Here is a 20,056-nt window from a genome sequence, read left to right on the forward strand (position 1 = left end):
ACAGGACAACAAGCAAGAATAGCCCCGAGTCTGTGGATCTCTAAGACAATTTTATGTTAGACAGATTTAGGGCCAACAGAGAAACTTTAGCAGAGATCAGAATCCAGAAGTCCCACTACTGGACAAATGACTTAGGGCAGTGAGTCCCAGGCCTTCAGCCTTCCTTGTTTCAGAACCACGGAATCAATGCTCTAACTGCAGCTACAGAAGAGGTGTTCAGGAGCAGTGCTGGCACTCTCAGCAATCTCTCTTGAAAAAAAAGCAGGAAAGAAAAGGAGGAAAAAAAATGCATTGCTCTTCTGCAACCTCTCAGGAATGCATTATTTAGTAGCATTAAAGATCTGAGTACACAGCATCCCTGTATTATCTTCAAAAAGTTTGTGTACTCTCAGGCAAACAAGAAGTTTCACCAAAAAAACTGCAGGGAAAACAGCACACTGTAAAATGTCCAACTGCTTCTAAAATAGCATCCTGTAAGGGCTGGTATAAAAACTGGAGAACAAAATGATGCCAGTAAATTCTCCTTGGTGACTCACAGTTGAGAAAGTTTTAGAAATTCTTCAGATCTTGTTTTTCTTTCATTATGTTCAAGTACCATTCTTCCAATAACATGGATGCACTAACTCCAAAAAATGAAAATGTGTACTTTACCTTTTCCATGCAGTCCTGTAGCCTTGACTAAGAGTAGTCTCTGATGTATCAGTATAGTTTAGATTCATGGACAGGAGCTAAGGAGATGGCTGTGCTGAGGTGTTGAGTAAACCTGTAATGCTTTTGTTGCTCTTATTTAGACAGTGCTGTTCCTGCCTTGACTTGAAGGAATGATACATATGACAAAGTCTGAAAGATTGGGCCTTACATTTATGAAATTTTGATTCCTTGGTAGCACTGTACAAGTGTTTTTCAACAAACTAGAATTCTACAAAAGAACCACCTCCTGTGTAAAATACTGATCAGACTACATAGGGTCCGCCTATGGCTCCAGTCCACCTGGGTCAGCCTCATCTGAAAAACACAAACACACATTGGAACAGGTTCCCAAAGGTGGTGTGGAGTTTATGTTTTTGGAAATATTCAGGATATAACTGGGCAAGGTCCTGAGCAACCTGACCTAAGTTGACCCAGCCTGGGGAGGCTGGCAGTGGACAAATAGAGGTCCTAGGCTCTAGAGGTCCCTTCCAATGTACAGTATTTTATGAACTTCTCAATCAATGTAACCAGCTGGTGGAATAGGAGAGCAACAGGCAAGAGACTTTTTACCAGTGTGAGCAAAGCAATGGTCCTGAGCTCTTTCTAGATCCTTTTAAGCACTAGATTAACTTAACACTTCTGGGTGGGAACTAATTTCTATCAATGCAGCTGGGTGGGCAGGAGCAAGATCTGAGGTCTATCTGCTCCTGCTGGTGTTGATGCATTTTATCAACATAGCTTTTGAGCACCACATTAGAATGGCTTTTTCGACTGATGTAAACAGTGAAGACAGACATTTGGCGGGCATCTCTGAAATTCATCTTGTCCCAAGTCCTGCTGTGAACAGAAGAATTTCAAAGTTAAGTTTCATGTAACTTCAACATGTTTTATATGAGGGAGATCCTCAAGTTATGAGGCAGAAAATCAGGACTGGTATTCATCTCTTATCTTTTAATCTTGGAAGGAAATTTAGAATTACATCACATATTTTGCTACTCACCCTAGAACACTGAAATGAAAAAATGTATATTGAGTAACAGACAAGAAGTCTCTTGCTGTGACTAAAGAAATAATAGATCATAATTAAGTTATTGCTGATGTTTGATATGTCTCATTTTTAGTTTGATTAAGGGAATGTGCTTATATCAGGAATGATCAATTCTACTGAAAATATGGGCCAATGAAGGAACTGAAGTAATTCCATGAGTCTAAATATTAGAGACATTAATGAATTAATAATATTTAATATTAACTACCAAGAATTACATAAAAAGTCAAGCTAAATGTGAAATATTGAGAGAATGAAGAAACTGCTGGGATTATGAGGTATAAATCTAAGTTTAATATACTATTTGAATAATTTTCTATCTTTATTAATTTCAAAAATATTGTTTCTGCTTCTTCTGCATTTGGGAACAAATCAGACTCCAGTCCCAGGCAAGTTAAAACTTCTGTGAGTCCTGATGTTTCTATTTAATAGCTGTTGAATAATTTATAGCATGACGTCTTCTTTGGTTATATCTAAAAATAGTAGTAATTTAATAGCAAGTATAACTCTTTTCATTCAATATATATCAATAACATATAAAGCTGAGGAATTTGATATAGAAAAATTCTGTGAAATTTCCTGAAAACAAATTTTTATTGGCCTAGAATAATATTGCTACAGTATGTGTTTCTTTTCTGTGATTCAGAAGCTCATGTGAGTCATCCATGGTTTCAAAGGCAGTCTCGAGAGCTCAGTCAAGGAAATATTTTGGCACCATTTATCACTGCTCTGTCCTTTGAGGCCTAGATGAGACAAAAACAGTAAAAAGGAATACAGCAAATGAGTGCCCTTGGAATGAATAAAATGGCATGCATTTATGTCTTTTCTTTAATATCTTGAATTTTAATGATACTACTGAGAATGAGATTCCCTTTACATTTGTAATTATAAAGGAGAGCAGATGGTGAAGGCTTAGCTTAAAGTGTTAATTAAAATAGCTTACACAGCCAAGCCTCTGCTTGAATAAAGTACATCAGGAAGATATAAGACATGAGTGAGTGCCCTGTTCTCGTGAGTTATTCTTAAATAAAGCTATCTTGGAGTAAATTCATCAGAGATACTTAACATCATGTCAGTGAAATCTCTTCCTCTTGAGTTCATGAAACAAGCGCTAGACTACATGGTCTAAATGTGTGTTTCTGGAAGTGAAAACAAGTCTAGATTGACTAGGAGGATTTGTATACCTGACTGCCTTACTAACCATTAAACAAATGGATCTGCAAAAACCAGGGCTTCCTCGCTCCCTCTATACGTTTGCTGGCAGGCACATGGAGGAACACTTCTGTGTGGGCTGCCTGAAACTGAAGGAATGCCAATGCACCTTTGGGATTCAGCTCCTTAATTCATACAGGTGACTCAATACAAGGGAATTGGTTCAGAGATGGTGCCTAAGCCTCCCACCTTCGTAAAAAACAGCCTGAGGGTGGTTACTGTCACTTTGCTATACGCGGCCGTTGGAAGAACTCAGCCTGGTTAGAGAAGACCCAGTTTTACTTGCTTTTTTTTGCTTGATTTGGGATAAAGCTCCTTAAGTCCTCAGCAGCACATCAGAGCCACCTCGATATTTTGTAATCAAATACGAAGTTGTTCACTGGAGCAAGGACTAGAAGCCAGTTGCCCATATATCCTTTGAACTGATCACTGCACTAGTCATACATACAAACTTTTTTCTCATTTAATTCTCTGAGCCAGTCCATTTTTAATTGAGCTGTAAAAAAATGAAAGGCAATCAAAGAGAGGAATGACGGGTGTCTATTTTTAGTATTTGGTTTGATTTATGTAACCTGGTAGTGTCTGTTTTACTTTAAGACCTCAGCACTTTCTACCACATGAAACTAAACGATAGTAATAAGATGGATTATGGCCCTTCTTTGTGCCCAGGTACAGTCATCTGATGTCTGTTTTAAACATAACTTTGGTTCTGGCGAGCCACACCTCTCACGTTCTGTGCTTCCACAGGTTTTTAACTTACCAAAATGCGTTGATTTGCATTTAAGCAGAAAGTATCTGACACTTCTGAAAACTGAGCCACATCTTACTCACCTTGTCATATGCCCAAGAAGACTGTATTAAATATTAAGCATAGCTAAAACCAAAAAAATCCAGAATAAGCATGGTATCAGTCAAACTATGTAAGAAATTGTCTTAAAATATGCTTGGCACCTCTTTCTAATATGAAAGTTGAGGAAGTTTTCACTGAATAGAGGTGTATGTAAGAAACCTTTTATTTTTCATTTCCTATAGAGAGCTTCATCTTTTCATTGAAACTTTTTGGCAAAAGTACTTCCTAACAGCTTTACTAACTCCTGATAGAGCCAAGTGGTCAGAAAATCCTAATCTGTCTGTATTTCTGCTCTTGGAGAACATGACAGATGGGTGCAAACATTGCTGATGCAACATCGTATGGCCATCTTTGGAAGACTTGGGGAACAAAACAACAGGTTGGGAATAATAGGGGGAAATATATCTGCTCTCCCTCAAACTCCTGCTGTGTTTTACTCAGTCATCTTCATCCTGACATCTCTCCCTTTAAAATAAAGTCCTCTCTACATCACGAGGTCTTCCTGTTCCCCTTCTTTTCCCTTCCCCATCGTCATTCTGAACTGCTATACTGGTGACATCAGAAGCGATGAAGATTGTGACTGGACTGCCCTCTTCAGTTCATTTTTGTGTTGTAAACAGTTTTGAGCTATGGGTTAAGAGTATAAGACAAATATATAGTAACACTGATGTGTGCCATCTTTAGATAGTCAGCTTAAGGGAAATTTTTTTTCCTCGACCAGGAACTGTAAACATGTATAGAGCTCTGCTTTTTAAAAAGCCTTTTTTAAAACAAAAAAAAAGTGGGAAGAACAAGATCTCTGTCGATCCTTTACATCATTTGTATTTGGCAGGTCTTGGCAGTAAGACAGAAAATGTTAAAACTCATCTGGTAAGAAAACAAGATGTCAAATGCTTTGACTGCATTTCCTTAAGGGCTCAAGCTCTCAGACCCTTTTATTTTCTGAAAGGTTACTGAATTATGTGTGTGTTAATAGCTCACAGTTTGTCCTCCTAGTTAGAAAAATTGTTCTTATTCCTTGGCTTGCTTAAAAATGCAATTGGGTACGGTCTGGAAACATAACCAGTTAACTACCTTCAGAAATGTAGGTGTTTGCTGATCAATACGTGAAACAAATATCTGTTTCTCTGAATGATTCTTCCCTATCCATTTCTCATCATTCGCACATAAGATTTCTGTTATTCTTACTGAAACTGCAATAGAGATTCATATGTCAAAGAGATGACTTCTGTCTGGGCAGGGTTCTCCTATCATCTGCCCTTTTTACTTGATGTCATTGAATGCTTGTTACTCTTGAAGTGCTGAAAAATTCTGGATGATTGAAAGCTGAACTGTGATCCCTGAGCACAGTGAGACCTAGAAGTTAACAAATTCCAGCTGGAAGCTTCAGTGTCGAGTCATTATGGTAGATCCCAAATAAATCTCAGCCTCACAGAAACTGGAAGGTGATGCGGAGGAGATGGCTGTGGTTCACGGTGGAGGATGAATGAGAGAAGCATAGGAAAGGAAGCATTCTTTCCGAATAAGTGCTTCAAAGCCATTTCATTGTTTGAAAACAACCTACCTGGATTATTCTTGTGAAAGAATACTATTCAGAGCATATGCAAGATGGAGAGGTGCAAATTCCCTTCAAGCTGTTTTCTTTTCCCCCGCGTACTTCGATCGAGTGCTCCAGTGTTACTGTTCTTACAGTGGTCACCCTCCTGTAACAAGCTGCAGTTATGAGTAACTTCTGCTGGGTTTTGTCTGAGCTCTAGGAATGCCTTTTAGATGCTACAATTATTGTTAGAAAGTACTCTAGATTTCGGATTTTGATAGGTTTTTATAATGAATGGTTACAAATTGGGAGCCCCTTCTATTTTAAAAACTCTCTCTGACAGACTCAAAATTTTAACAATACCTTTTTGCAATAATATCAAGTATCCACCAGGAACAGAATATTCTGCCTTCTACATTTTAGAAATTGGGAAGGAGGCTATTTATCGTCTGTCATTTCCTGCTACATCCTTTCATTCCCAAAAGACAGTTCCTACTATCTCTTTCAGACTGTTAGCAGGAATTTAGCTACTGCGACTTCAGTAACTTCTAAGTGCTAAACAAATCTCTCCTACCTGGTGTTCTTCACATTGCTCAGAGCAAATTAAGTGTTGCAAGGAAAAAGTCTGAGATATTGCCAGATAACTTGATATGAAGACTTTTTGTACTGTACACTGTGTGAATTTTTTTCTCCCTTTTCTACAGAATTAAACAAGCTAACAAGAAGTCACTTCAGACCAGTATTACATGGGAAAATTGATGTGTGTGCACCCAAAAATGAAAAGGCAAGCAAGCACAAGTGTATTTCACCCACATAACACCAGCTGTTAAGCTGATTCTTCCTAAATCTCACCTGATGCTTCTATTTCACTTTATAATGGGAAGAGCACAATATTAAAAATTACTTTATAAATTACAGTTTATTGCAGAGTTTGTTCAACCACTACTCCATGCCATTAGTTAGCATCTAGCGATAACATGGTTCATCCAGGCTTAACATGCAGAGGGTGTTCTCCCTCCTTCTTTGTTTAGTGAGAACCAGAAACTGTACAATACTCCAACTTTTGTCTGATCCCTACAATGTCATCTGCAAATCCGAGATGGCATAAAGAAATAAAAGCCCCTTCCACAGCCCTTGTCACCTCACTTTGTCAAAAGCGGACATCAGAATCAATTCATCTTGTTATGATGATGCAGCTATGAATGAATTAAAGTAAAAATGAAAATCTGATTGTTAAAATCCCCATAGCATACAAAGAAATTGTCTCCATTCAGAAAAGTTGATTCTTCTTTTAAGGAATAAATCCTTAGAAATAGGAATGTAAAAACCTTACTTAAACCATATTTTAAGAACAAATTTGCAAAATAAATTGATGACGTGACTATTACATCACAGAAAGCTAAGAGGAAAGCCGAAGAAGACTTGCAGGAGGAATGGAAAGTAGTGCATATGAAGGAGACTACAAGAAGGTTGCTAGCAGGTATCTTCAATGAATATTTTATTTTCATAATGATCTTGTCACAGGACTGTGAGGTCACAGAATCACAGAAATGTTACCATATGTGTTTAAAAAGCCCATCTCCAGGCACAGGAGTGGGGAGAGAGGAACAGTGGGAGGTGGGGGAACCCCAGTAACCCAGAGGCATGGACACGCTGCCCCAGTTCCTCCCAGAGCTGTCCCAGGAGCCCCTCAGCCCCATGATCTCAGCACCACAAGTCAAGAGGAGAGGCTGTCGCCATCACCTTACAGGCTGAGAGGGGTCACTGCTTATAGGAGTATGGGACAGATTATGGGATGCAGGGGTAGAGCATTTCAGGATTGCCCGAGACTTACTATGGGACGTTTAGGGAGAGAACCAAAGGTAGGGGAAGGGAGGGATCGTGGTGGTTTGTGGAGGAACAAGCACAGTAAAATAGGAGAATGAAGAGATAAATGGGGCTGGTTGTGTTTAAACAGGCTGTGTTCTGTGTGCAAGCGTGGGTGCATGGGGGTCTGGCTGCAGCACCCAGGGTACGGCCATGGGTCACAGGGCCCCTGTGTCCCTGCTGCCAGAAACTGGAGTGACTGCAGGAGTGCGAGGGAGTGTGTGAGTGCTAGCCATGTTGCCAGCCTGACTGTCAAGCCGAACTAGCCATTGAGTAGGTAATGGGCCTGGGAGCCAGAGCGGGGGGTGTCTCTGGGGGTGAGACCACAGGGAAAGACAGCTATGGAGGGACCAGGGGAGTCCCGGCCAACGGCCAGCGAGGCGGGTGCGTGTGTGCATGTGTGTGTGTGTGCATGTACGTGTGTGCGTGCTACTGGATGGAGCATTTGCCCAAGGCCAGCTACTGGGGAATGACATGCATGTGGTGCATGTGTGTGCATGGCTGTGAGCAAGGGGGGGCTGTACCAGCAGCCAGAGAGGGGCTGCAGCCTCAGGGGCTCATATGTCCATGTGCCAGCGACTGGGGAGACTGGAATGCCAGGGCAGCTACTGTGCCTGAGCCCAGCTGCTGGAGGGATCCACCTTGTACGTGTGTCTTTAGGTATATCCCACTAACGGACCTTCATCCTGGTCGGCCAGAGAGGGGAGCAGGATGAGGCTGTCGGTGCTGTTTGTGTTTGAGTGTGTGCTGAGTGCGTCTGTCTGTGGTGATCCAGGTGGCCGGCCGTGTACATACATAAGTACGCTCTGTCTGTGTGCGTGTACGAGTGCGCGTGCTTACCGGGAATACACGCTCAGCCTCGCTACGGGTTGGGCCTGGGGCACGGCGCTGCGGGAGCCTCGCCTCTCTCGGGCTGCCGGATTCAGCCACTCCAAATTCTGTATTCCCAATGGAATCAGTAAAAGTTTACTTGTTCACATTGTATGATAGAACTGTATGTATAGAATACTGAAGGGATATTACCACACATCGTGTCCCACAAAATAGTAACACATAGTAAGATGACCAGAGGATCAGAGGATCAGGGGTTAGCTTGTTTAGATAGGTAACTGGGTACAGACGCTCTTCAAACATCAGAAGAATAGACTATTATGTCAAGAGGAAGAGAGAAGGGGGAAAAAAAAGAAAAATATAATGCTCCCCAAAGAATAAATTAGTCTGAACAAGGTCACAAGTCATTTTGGACCAAACCTTCAATCTAAGCCCCAACTAAATTTACTTTCTATGTAGCTTAAAGAGACTATCTGGTGGGCACATCCTTTATGGTTTTGTGTTGAGAAATACCTTTGTTAACTGGAAGGAGAGGAGTAGGTGTAACATATACAGAGTGAGAGAATCCTACTTTTAGCCAGAGAGGAAATATGGAATATGAACCCACCGAATGGATGTATTTCTAGTATGAGATTGCTAATGCTAACATTATAAAGCAGGAGGTACCTGGTATGATGACGAGTGGGTGCTTTTTTCCCATTAGAAGACGTGCTATAGGCAAGTATAATATTCCCTTCTCTTTTGTATTAAAATCATGACACCTCTTTAATGATCTCTGTGTTATTATTAGTGTGGATTGTCATCACTTCACGGTCTTTGATTGGCCAGTATGTGAACTGATGCTGACATGATGAACATCAACACGCTGCAATAAAATACAGCAGAATTTCATTACATTTTCTGATTAACTTTCATTACAGTAATTTTGCAACACCAACATAAGGTGTTGCACAGTTTGATAGGTCTCCTTTCCTTTCAATGATAATTGTACCAGAGAACATTTCGAGGATTTACATGATCACACTTCTCAAGGGATTTTAATGACTGATTGTCTTGCTTCCGTTCATCTCAGAAAATCCTTGCCAAAAGTAGCAATTGTGCATATAACTAAGACTTCTTTTTTCTCATCTACATCACTAATTTAAGTTTAACACCATTCCAGAAAATTTATGCTTTTGAAATGCATATCTTCAACATATAGAGTCATTAGAAAATTGTATATTCCAGATGTTAATTACTTTCAGTAAGCCACAAAATGCTTGCTCACTGAGATAATTTAACACCTGCCAATAGCTCAAACATGAACACAAGTAGTTTTTGTTGGTTAGAATTTTGGGTTCTAAATTTCCCCACTGTGTTCTTGTCAATATGTTTCAGTGCAACATTTCAGCAGAATATATTGACTGTGGTAACGTACATTCAAACACATTGACTTCCAATTCTTCCGCAATGAAGACTTCCTCGTCCCCCTAGCTGATCTTAATAGGCCTGACATCTGTATTCTCCTGGGCACAGTTAGAACCTCTTAATCTGTAATATTTGAATGGCAAATTCCTTCACCAAAGCAATAGTCTATAGAGCTTATAGTCAGCAAGTTGAGCTCAGATTCAGATATCCATGTTGCTTCTGGTGGATCCATGAATCTGTAATTTATATTAAAAAATATTATGTATCCTGAGACCAGCAGCCCTATGGAGACGGGGCCATCCTTACTGGGAGATTTCCCTCAAGCAGACCAGGAATCTGTCTGGAACCTCTCCGGTTCAAAGCATTTTATTTTTTTTTTTAATCTGTGATTATTTCCATTAGATAACTTTTTGCAGAATCTTAGTCAGCTAGGTATAAACTTTGGATTTTCAGTCTGTGTCCACATGATTTTGGTAGCTGCGTAATGTTTTCCATTGTCCCTCATTAGTATTTATACCCTGGACTGAGTCTGTAGCATAATGGTTGGGGACATGAGGACAGAGTTAAAAAAGGGGAAATGTGAGTTTCTATTTGGCTAATAAACCTAAGGTCAAAAAGGGCTCTATCCAGAATGTGTGTGACATGAATGTGATGGATTCGAGACATACTGGGTTTTAAGAAAGGAGACTATACTCAAAGGCATTTTGCTTTGTTAACCCACAGTGTGTGTCTGATGACTAGGCTTCTGAGGTCTTTATCCATTAAGATGTGTCAGCTTCTTCAGGAGTCCTTGCTAGTCCTTTTGGGGAAGGTGGGGTGGAAGGATATACGTGCAAAGACTGTGCTGTGATTGATACTTTGCATTCCAAACAAATGAACTGGGATTATCCATCTGCCAATGACTACTTTTTAAATAGGCTCAGTAATCTGTACCGTTCCTCTTGAAGTATGCATGCAAATGCTAGGCCCCCAGCCTGAGCTGAAAGTAACTGAACTGAACATGATAAACTGCTGAACATGACATGAGAAATTTCTGGACATAACAAGCATCAGAGTGAGAAGCGGAGAAAAGTTACAGAGAGCACAGTGAGGGACAGCTGGCTTTCACAGGCAGGTAAGTGGGGGTTATGTGAAAGGTTTGGGGGTTGGGGGTGTGTGCCTGTGTGTATTTTGAGAACACGCACCCAATCTCGCTGCGAGCTCCACCTATAAACAGGGAACAACCCTAGCCCGGCATGACCGCCTGGGACTGGAGGAATACCCAGGGTCTCTGCCCTCACAGGCCAGGAGGAAGGATTGCCCTGCATCCCCTACGTCCAAAATACTGTTTTCCCTTTCTGGTTCCTATAGCAAACACATGGAGACGCAATGGGCATGCAGTTAAAGAACACGGGCTGTGGGCGTGCAGAGTTGTAATTTTAGGTGTGAGTGATGCAGGCAATCACCTCTTCTGCCATCGACTTCATGTCCACTGGGGACTGCACAGGTGCAAAACTATTAGCGTGGGCAAAACCCGAGGTATAAGATGGTCTGATCAGAAGGCGATACTGCTAAATGATGTGATGGTTTTTGAAAAGCATTCGCCGGTTATTACTCAGCGGGTTCCAGGCAACGAGAAAAGGTCTGGGATGGTTTCAAAATGTACGACACTCCAATGTATTCAGATGTGTTTTGCCTCGCTGCAGGCTGACAGTTACCATGGTGTTCTGGATGCAAATAACTTGCCAGAGAGAGAAATTTCTGGCTAGACATCAGGTGGTCATAGCCCTCTTGCTGGTTTGTGTTTTGTTTATTTGAGTGCGATATGTGCAGACAGCTTCGGGTGAGTGGTCTTTGAATTGGCCTAATTGTAGTATATTTGTTCAAAAAAGCACTTAAACACACACGCAGCTGTGGATCAGTAAGAACTATGCAGAGTGCCAATTTACAACTCGGTGTGCAAGTGCCACTCTTGCATGGACAGGAGTTACAAAGGCAAAAAAAAAGCAACGTAATTTTCTTCTCTTTGGCATGAATAATCATTTGTGTGTCACTCTCTGAATTACAGACCTGGAAGACTCAAGAAAATAACTTTTGTAATGATTCTGAGTGCATGTTTGAGGCAGGAAGACGTGTAACCAAATATGATTCTGGGATGAGCCTGGAGCTGGAGAAACCTTGAGAATTTAAAGAAAAGCCTCTGTTAGGAGACCTATTGGCACAAAAAGTGGGAGTGAAGGAAACATTTCCATAGAAATATTTTCAAAGGTTGCAAGGGCTATTTTCTAACAAGTAGCTGCTGAAGGAAAAGGTAAATCTGATCACTCAGGATCTGATAAGCTTAAAAGTGAAGCTTCTGGATCGGCAGTTTCTTTGCATTTTTGTTTAGTATAAGATTTAACAAACTCCACTGGGCTATGGGGTTCAAATGCTCTAAAGAGTATTTCCTTCCCCTCCCCTCCCTTTTTATAATATGCTTAAAAATATGCATTTTACTGACCTTTACAGAAGACTTTGATGGAATGAAGTGGAGAAACAAGCTGGAATTTTATTCAGAAATCATCAGAACATGACTAAGTTTTTTACCCTTCAGAAGAAATGTTTACCCTCATTGCTAGTGAGATGCTAAAATTTTAAGGTCAACCTGAACTATCTATGGGAAAGAGATGACAGAGCATCCCACTGTCACGAAGAGGGACTAGAACTGAGAAAGCAACATTGCGTACAGGTCTTTGCCAGTTTGTAACCCTGCCAGCTGCATGGCTGTATGCAGGTTTGTGTTATTAAGGCACAAGATGTAGTGTTCCTATCTCCAGACAGCTATTATAGCCAAAGCGATACCCGGTGCCACTGGTACAGTAGTGGACAGATATTTTGCAAAGGAAACTTTGAGGTTTGTTATAGATCACGGGAGGGGAATTAAAAGAGGGCTCTTACTCTTTTCAAAAAAAGTTACACAGTTATTGACAGGACACCTTCGAATGTAGCGACTGTTTTTCCAAGATTTGTCCTCCATTTATTGTGAAACACATAAGAAGAAAGATACTATTTTCTTTACTACCAGATATAGAGCAAGATTGAGTATCTTAATTAGATAGGAGTTCACTGCAGGACCAGTTGGGGACACAACAGGAAGGCTGTGCTGGAGCTGGGTAGAGAGCTTTGCTAAATGCACCTCAGCTCCCACAGTGATGTCCCTCTGGGCTGCTCGGGTGGGAAAAGGCGGGAGGAGGAGGTGTACAGCCACGCTGACTGGAGAGCCTTAGCGCACTGGGACACAGATTGTGCTGGGTATAAAAGGGGGAGAAGCATGAGCACAGTGAACGCCACTTGTCGTTTTGGAGAGAAAGCTATCCTTCCTTTTTCTGCCTAGATAAAATTACATCCTAGACAGGGAAAACAGGGCTTGGGATTTTCTGTATGGTTCTATACAGTGCTTGAGATGAGAGGGGAAAAGAGAAGCTCTGCCAAAATTGAGGTGTGCATTTACATGGCACAGGATAAGTACAGAGCAGTAGCATGTAGTACAGGAACAATCCCGTACTTACCCTTATTACAGCACATAGTACTGCACGAACTTTGCCTGATGAGCAAATTGCAAAAATCTTGTTAAATCTGTGTGGTAAGCTTAGTCAAAAACCAAATCTTTACCATCTCAGTGCTGTGAGAGATCCTGATATTTATTTTTTTTTTACTGTCTCTTCTCCTCACAGAACAACTGGTTTCATCCTCTGATTTAATTAGTGGTGAAATGGCATGCATCTTGGAAGCGTGCCAGAGACTGTTATGCATTCGTCAGAAATATGTGTGTTTTGGGAGGCTATTTTCCACTGCTTATATTTGTTTAGAATTATACAAACCTGGATCAGCTTCTGTGCTATTTCTAAACCAGAAGGTTGGTGGAACCTTCCTCAGACATGTATTTTAAGAGACACCCCTATATGCTAGCACCTGGTGTCACCAACACATCATGTTTGTGTTCACATGACCAAAAATTTACAACTTGTTGGAGGGGCAGAAGGCCTGAGTGAGAGTCAAAGGAATTATTCTGAATGCTACAAACTGAAGGGGCAAAGCAATCTGACTGTATAAAAAGAGCTGGTTTTCCCCAACTGTACTGCAGCTGGGAGAAGTGATCCTAGAAAAAGAGAGGCACCAGGTCTATCAACCATGCAGAAAAAAACCAGGGGAAAACAAGGAAAACAGCCTTTAAATACCTAACCAGAACAGTCAGTTACCGCAGAAGAGGATTTCTACCCAGCTGTTTTAGAAAACAGATATACATTAGAAACACCTGTTCTCTGTTTTACTTTTGGAACTTAAAAAGCGTGCTATGAGTGAACTTCCAAAAAAAAAAAAAAAAAAAAAGAAAATAAGAAGAATGTGGTGTGGATGTTCTCTGCTGTGCTGCCATGCTCTAAAATACTGTGTGGTATTGTAGTTGCTTTCAGTCTTTGTACAAAGGATTGTTTGGCAACTTCTTGTTCATTTTCTCTGTGGAAAGGTATCCTTTGCTAATTTACAGCCATTAGAAAATATGGTTATTTTTAGATGATTTGATGAACTCTGCTAGTGAATGGGAGGAAGATGGAAAGCCATGAATAAGTATGAAAAGTATGGAATCAGAGGATCACAGGAATCTTGATGTCATGTGGACAGCCCAAGATTTTTTCCATTGAGGAAAACCACCATCGGTCTGAACACCAAGTATGTGTTAACCAATACCCTCCACACCCACCATGCAGAAGCTGTCAACTACAGCTTTTGCAAAGCAGATATACTCAGACGAGCTGAAATTCTCTCTAGAACTTTTTAAGGCCAGCATCAAAATGTCTTGTGGATTTCTGGAGGTGTATATATATATTTTTTTTTCACCTGGAGGTACAGTTGGGCTCTCTTCTCCCATTTGTAATGTAGGAATTAATGCAATGATTTTCAAGATGAGGTCATATAGAAGAAGAAGGTAATTTTGGTTTTATTTAGATTTCTAAATATTGACTCAGCTCCATCACACTCTCACACCAACATGCAAACACAATGATGTGTGTCTAAGGGGTCTGGTCATGATCACTTGTACGCAATAAGGAACACAACACATGTCGTAAGTGCTCACTGGACCTTCTGGCTTCATTTTAACTGATGACAATGAAGTGATTTTTAGGTAGATCTTTCACATCTTTCAGGACTCAGTATTTATTTAGCTCATAGGCATTATCTTTCACCCCTAATATTGCCTGCTTCATCCTCTGTAAATCTTAGAGAAGGAGGATGCCTATTTTCTTTTATTTCCTCATTTTGGTTGTCTTGTGGCTGCAGTCTGTCTACCTGTTGGAATATCAGGATGACAAAAGGCACAACCCATGTGCTGTAACTGTGCTGCCATCCTTGTGCTGTCAGAGTGTGTGTCTTCTGCTGTAGCATGCACTGTGCTGTAGTCTTGGTGAATTATTCTTCTGAAAACTGGGTCTTTGTGCTAAGTTTGATTAGCCTTCTGTCATTTCAGGTAGCCTAACATAAATATTTACATTTGTAAATGTATTTCCTGAGACCCTTGATGAGGCTTTGTTATTTCAGCATCATATAGTCATCCTGAACTCTAATAATCTTCTTGTCTCAGTTTCTGCCTGGGTAGATGAAGGAGGCCAGCTTTCTAGGGTAGATTATATGCAATTTAGTTTAGCCTGATCATTCACAACCTCTGTGCGTGGTCTTTAAGGCCAACTGTGTGTGAAGATACAATAGGGCTGGAGAGTGTATGGAGCCTGGTAGGTTTCCATGGATGGGGATTCTGGGACTGAAATTGCAGCTCCATCTCTTCTTCCTCTTCAGGGGCCAATCTTAGATCATGACTCATCTCTGCAGTCCAGACCAGTATGGTTTAGGCTCTGTTTAACATAAGGGACACTACTCTCGACTTTCTGTCTTGTGGCCCCACAAGACTTCAAAGCAACATTGGATCACATTTTTGCTCTTCACTTTTTCTGTAAACTTTCTTTAGGGGGAGAATTTTTCTCACATATAACATGTCATGGGGGAGTTATGTCCCAATATTGTCCTGTGATTCCCATTTCAGTCCCACAGTCCATCAGTTACTAAGTTTGCAGAGAGCTGTTATGCTGAGGCATCACTGAGCTAAGCTGTATTTAACTTCAAATTTTCTGTCACCCCTTTAGATTTTTAGTGCTTTCTCTTGCTTGTCTCTTGAATTTTCTCTATTTTTTTCTTCTTCTTTGGTCATAATGATGAACTGTTTCGTATTGGAAGCTTGAATCTATTTCACTCTGCTATTAGTGCATTACTGTCCAAACAAAAGGAGATAGACGATGTTTTTGTCTTTTGAAAATAGATTTGTTCTCCTTTCAGCCCTGTATTTATGTGCTCCCATTTTAAATATATAGCTTCTTTTAAGGCTTTGTGGTTACTGATAGATGCAACCTGCATTTATCAGTGTAGTGTTCAGCCAGTTATTACCTATTTTACCCTTTACCGTTTCCAGATCCTGAAATATCAGTGATTTCTGCAGTTCCTCATGAGGTTTGGGGTTTTTTTTGCATCTTCTGTCCTGTTGTATAAGGCTTCTGACATACAATGGAATGAGGAGAGTTCCCTGATGTTTGTGTGTCTTCAAATTGGGCTACCACTATGTTAACAACACATGCTTCCTTAAGGATGCGAGTACAATCTTTGATCTCATACTGGTTTAAATTAGGTATAAGAATTAAGAAGTGACCTGGAAGGACAAAGAATGATACAACAAGACAGTGCGCACCCCTGTCTTACCCAGTTGCTCCATGTGAGTAACCTGTTGGGAAGTCTGGAGCTAAACAGTGAGGAGAAGAGATGACAAATAGAGTGTGGATAGAGGAACTGGTAAATTAAAAATGAGGCAACAGATTAAAAGAAGATGGTATAAAACACAGATGTAAAAAATTACATTAACTTTAATATTAATCAATATTATTTGTCCTGTCTCTTCGTCTGTTTCCCTTAAGAACATGAGGACGATGATAGTATGAATTACTTAAAAGATTTAAGCCCTTAATCTGAAAAATGTCACACTACAGCATAAAGAGGTAAACGTTTTATGATAGTAGGATCAACAAAGACTATTTGCATTCATAAGGGAGGAAATGCTATGGCTTAAATGACTTCTAAGATCAGGAGCAAATGATGGTTATGTACCAGTTCTTAAGTTGTATTACTACATTCCATGTGAATGGCCACATAAAATTTTAATAGCTGAAGATTAAAAAGAGCAAAAGCTTTCCTTTGCATTGTTTGATATAATGATTTTAAGTTATAATTTAATTGTGGATTCAAAATTCTACAACCAGTCTCAGTCAGCAAGGACTCAGTGATTATATGCAGCAGTGATTCATCAGATTACATAGCATCATAGCAGCTGTAGGTGTTGTCCAAATTCTGTCATTCCAAATCAAATGGTGAACACCCAGCCCAGTGTTCTACAAACTCTTACAGCCATGCCTCTAATGAAAGCACTATTTCTGCTGTTGTCTCTTTCTTCAGTGGTTTGGCGCTTTTTTTCCTTTTTTTGAGCTTCTTTGGGAGGTATAACTTAAGATAGACCCACATCAATTTGATGCAGCATTAATACCTCAAGGTTGGGGATACCCTGGTGATCCCATTCCCATGAACCATGGAATTGTTTTAGCTAACGACTATGAGGTATCTGTGCTCAACTCGTACTGGAGCAAGCACTCCCTGAATTTTGTTTGTTCCTATTTTCTGCACTAAACACTTTTGCTTCTTGCTACAAGGCCTTTTTTCCCATTCTTACCTTCTGTATAAGTAGTGCCAAAAAGTAAGCTACAATAACTGCACCTCCTGCTTTGTACTCTCTTCTACCGGGCACAGATAACTTTTCCACCATACCATCCTCATGGGAAAATCTGCATAAGGCTGAGAGGTATAAGACACCAACAACAGACCTCAAAGATATACAGGAAAGAAAACCCTGGGAGTAGAGTTAAAAACAGTCAAGATGATACTGAAGACCCCTGTGGTTGTGTTATTCATCGTTCTTTATTATAAATGGGTAGGATTTGCTCACGCTTGTGACTCTTAGGTTCAATTTCTGTTCTAACATTAAAATTATTGCAGAAAGTCAAAGGCTTACTTAAGTAGGTATCAAGAAACAGAGTTAACATCTTTTGACTATGTCTGCATTAAAGAATTGCACAGATACGTAGAGTCAAACGCCTAGTGCTGAGAAACCAGTGTCCAGACTAGTTATGTTCCAAGGAGCTTTATTTTGATCAAGGCTTGGCCTGGCCTCACGGACTGACTGGTCATGTGGAGTTGGAACACATTAGGTGTGCTGCTGAAACACACCTTTCAGTTCAGCTTCAGCCCAAAGGAATCCAGTCCCCATACTGTGACACCACTCCACAACATGTACCACAGCAGGGAAATGGGGCTGGTCAGGACTTCTTGCTTCAGAAGTACCCTCCTGACAGAAACTAAACCACTCTGCAACACAACCTTTATTGCTAATATCAAAGCAGTAGCCTGCTTCCTTCATCTTGACTTATCCCAGTGAAAGCAGAGGAGTTTGTTTTCTGGAAACGCTATATTAGGAAAAGGCAGAAAGAGCTGCACCCTTAGTTTCACTTGTGCCCTTAGTTAATACATTCAGTAAAATTAGTTAACCAAATCATTTTCATTAAGCCCACACTAGCGCCTTTATTACCATGGTTACATTATTATTATAACTTAACCTGCACGTCATTGCCAGTTGAAAAGAACAACCCTGTATATTCAAAAGTAATAAAAATATGGAATCTTTTCTTTTTCTTTAATAAACAAGGTCACCGTGACCTTTCCATCTAAGTGAGCAGTCTGTTTATTAACCTACCTGTAATGCAACTCAGTTCTGAGGCCTAAGTATTCTCCACTCACATTTTTGCAGAGCTGAAACACTTCAGCTGGGAAAACTGATCCCACTACTCCACTGTGGGGGGGTGCACATCTAGTGTGCCAGTGATTCTGGACGCAGGAGCTTTCATGGCTCATTACTTCCTACACTCAAGATGAACCCATATTGTGGGAGTGACACCTGAGTAGCTAAGGGTCTGTTTACGGCTTAGGCTCAAGGGTCACTCATCTCTACCCTAGTTTCTAGCTATCGTTTACTCCTAGGTTTTCAGTACACCAATAAGAACAGACAGACTTGATGCTATCATAGGACACCTAAGAATTTAATTAAAAAGAAAGATGAACTTGCCTGAAATTATGTTAGCACAGTTCAAATAAAGACAAAATTCTACCAACACCTTCTGTTTATGATGGAAACAATCTATTCTCATAATACCCCTTTCTCAACAAAAGTGTCAATACGATGAGATGGCAAATTCCCTTGAAGAGCAGAGTACACCAATGAAACTTGCACCCTAACTTATTTTATAAATTTCTCTCTGGAGGCCCCCACTGGCTTATCTGAATGACTTGTAAGGAATAGTGACTTAGCCCACAGCATGAGATGAATGTAGACCTTCTGATATAGACCTCTTTTCTACATGAAACTGAGGTATGAAGTGAAGAAACCATTTGCACAAAATCAGAAAAGGAAAAAAAAAAAAAGCAGTAAGTTTACAATAAAGAAATTGTGGTGTTAGACAAAAGCAGAAAGTCTACAAGGAATTCAAAGCAGTATTTTACTGCTGTAAAACCAGCATGTATGAATCATTGACCTCAATATCTGGGAATAAAACATGACTTGCTATCTCTATTTCCAATAATCTGTGATTAAAAGGAATGTTCACAGATTTTTTTTGTGATTCATAAGCAAAACCAGCAGACTATTTTAAAAAGGCTTGTCATCTGTCTTTGAGCAATTTTCCCATCCTTTTTTACCTTTTTAATGTTAAGATTGAAGTAGAAACATGTTCATGTGGCAATGTCATTCCATGCAAACTATGCAGAATCAAAACAGAACAAGCCAAATCAGAAAGCAGATTTACATCAGATATGCAGAACACAGGGCAGGGAAGGATGGAGTACACCCAAAAATCCTCTCAATGCCTCATCTAGGGTGCAAGGATGTTCCTAAAACTCCTACCTGGGAACCTTATCTCTCATTTTGTCTGTCAGAGCTTGAAGTCCTTTAACTTTCCTGCTTCTCAGCATCCACAAACACCTCAAACAGTATTCATGCTGCTCAAGCCTTCTTATCTGAAAGCACCTCCAGTCCACAGGACCCCATGCTGTAATTGCATTCTTTTCATCATCAACGAATACTCCTCACACTACTCCCAAACCAATTCCTCTCCCTGCTCCCACCTACCCTTCCCATACAATCCTCTTATGTTCAAACTCCACCTCACCTAGGCCTTTCTGGCTCTGTGTCCAGTTTCTTTCCACTTACATGCAAATATTTTAAAATTGCATTCCTGACTGTATTTAAAATTACAGCCCCCTCTTGGATTCTTTCCTATGGATTACCAGTACCCATTACTGAATTCCTTTTGGCACTAAACGTCACTTTTCTTATTTGTCTCAACCTGTTATTTCTGGGACATTTTAAAATTCTAGTCACAGGCTATAAATATTAAAAATTAAGAATTCTCTGACAGGGAAAAAAAATAAGACGTCCCAGGCCCTAACCAAACTGATTAAC

The sequence above is a fragment of the Egretta garzetta genome, unplaced genomic scaffold, assembly GCF_000687185.1.
Source record: "Egretta garzetta isolate BGI_Z169 unplaced genomic scaffold, ASM68718v1 scaffold264, whole genome shotgun sequence".
Classification (NCBI taxonomy): domain Eukaryota; kingdom Metazoa; phylum Chordata; class Aves; order Pelecaniformes; family Ardeidae; genus Egretta; species Egretta garzetta.